The sequence below is a fragment of the Vombatus ursinus genome, unplaced genomic scaffold (assembly GCF_900497805.2).
Source record: "Vombatus ursinus unplaced genomic scaffold, bare-nosed wombat genome assembly UNPS02014813.1, whole genome shotgun sequence".
In the NCBI taxonomy this organism is placed as follows: Eukaryota; Metazoa; Chordata; class Mammalia; order Diprotodontia; family Vombatidae; genus Vombatus; species Vombatus ursinus.
Genome location: NW_020954591.1, coordinates 12,775,131 through 12,777,255, shown reverse-complemented (window position 1 = coordinate 12,777,255; position 2,125 = coordinate 12,775,131). Strand labels below are relative to the sequence as shown.

The 2,125-nt window shown below is 39.3% G+C and overlaps 1 pseudogene; it reads left to right on the top strand.

The window, feature by feature from the left end:
- Positions 1-456: 456 nt before the first annotated feature.
- On the top strand, positions 457-1,234 carry LOC114054416 (annotated as a pseudogene).
- The last annotated feature ends 891 nt before the right edge of the window (positions 1,235-2,125 follow it).

Below are 2,125 nucleotides of genomic sequence, written 5' to 3'. Positions count from 1 at the left end.
ATGCTTCAACTAAAGAAAAATAGCAGATGTAGCAACCATGATTTCAAACAAAGTAAAAGCAAAAGTAGACCTCATGAAAAGGTATAATCAGGGAAACTATATTTTGCTAAAAAAGATACCATAGATAATGAAGTAATAGCAATACTAAATATACACGCACCAAATGGCATAGCATCCAAATTCTTAAAGGAAAAGTAAAATTAATTTCAAGAGGAAATAGACAGTAAAACTACATTGATTGAGTACCTCAATTTACCCCTCTCAGAACTAGATAAATCTAACAATACAATAAATAAGAAAGAAAAGGAGATGAATAGAGTTTTAGAAAAGTTAAATATGATAAATCTTTGGAGAAAATGAGTGGAAATAGGAAGGAGTATGCCTTTTTCTCAGCCATACATGGCACCTACACAAAAATTGACCATGTAGGTGCTTTCTGCTGTCCTTCCAGTTTCCATGATCGCTCCTAGCGATGTATGTCTTGGTCATGGCCTCACTGCTGCCCCTGCTGCTGTGCTCACTGAGTCCAGTGAACTGGGACCGGCGCACTCTTATCTCCTGCAGCCCCTCCACAGCATGCCCAGCCTGTGCTCATGCACTTGAGGGGAGCTCCACACCAAGGGGTACAAGGCCTTTGCTGAATTCCTGACAGATGAAATTAAAGAGGAGAGGAAAATCCAGAAACACAAATCCCTCCCCAAGTAATCCAGGGAATTGGGAACTGGGTGCGCAAGGGACAGAAGCCAAGTTAGTCCAGAGATTAGATGGTGAGAGAATCACAGTCCCATTCAATATTAACAACAGTATCCCGCCGACATTTGACAACGAGCCACTAGAGGGACAGAAAGACCAAGAACAACAAGAGCCTGAACTTAGGTCAACTCCAAACTTCATGGTGGAGGTTGTAAAGGACAATACCATGAAGACCCTTGTGTTGGACTGCCACTATCCAGAGGACAAGGTTGGACAGGAGGAAGAGGATGGGAGTGACATTTTCTCCACCTGGGAAGTTAGCTTTCAGCCCACCAGCAAATCTGAGTGGAAGGATACAAACTACATGCTCAACACGGATTCCCTGGACTGGGCCCCTTATGACCACTTGATGAACTTCCTGGCTGATGGAGGGGTGGACAATACATTTGCAGATGAACTGATCAAGCTCAGCATGGCCTTAGAACACCAGAAGTACATCAACTTTCTGGAAGATCTGAAAGTGTTTGTCAAGTGTCAATAGGGGAGGCCTGGGGCTGTGAGACTCTGTTGTGCACCCAGAGCCCACCCTTGGAAGAGAACAGTTATGCAGAAACTATCATGGAGAAAGTGCAATAAAATGCTGTCAGACATAAATTGTGTTCCCTAACCCTTTTATTTCCTTGCTTCACTGGCATTTTTGTATACCACCACAGAATGATGAGATATAAAACTCTTGGACCTCTCAAAAAAAAAACTGATAATGTATTAAGCATAAAAACCCGTCTTCTTACATTTTACTCTGCCATGTACTCTTTGATCCAGTGATGCTGCCTGTTCCATGAATAATACACTCCATCTCTCAGCTATGAGAATTTTCTCTGGCTGTCCCCCATACCTGAAAAGCCCTCCCTCCTCTGACTACTAATCTTCTTGGCTTCCTTTAAGTCCCAACTAAAATCTTATTTTCTACAGAAAGTCTTTCCCAACCCTTCTTAATCCTATTGTCTTCCTTCTGTTAATTATTTCTGATTTATCCTGTACATAGCTTATTTTGTATATATTTACTTTTTTCTCTTCCATTAGATTTTTAAAAATTTAACATATCTAATTTCATTTTTCATTATTTTATTTTTTTTCCTCAATTACATGTAAAATTTTTAAAAATTCATTTTTTAAAATTTTGAGTTCCAAATTCTCTTCATCCCTCCGCATCCCCCCTTTAAGAAGGCAAGCACTTTGATAAAGATTATACATGTGAAGTTATGCAAAATATATTTCTGTATTAGCCATGTTGCAAAAAAAATGCACACACAAAAACCCCAAGAAAAATAAAGAAAGTTTTAAAAAAAAAAGGTATGCTTCAATCTGCATTTAGACTCCATCATTTCTTTCTCTGGAGGTGGATAGCATTTTTCATCATAAGTCCTTTAGA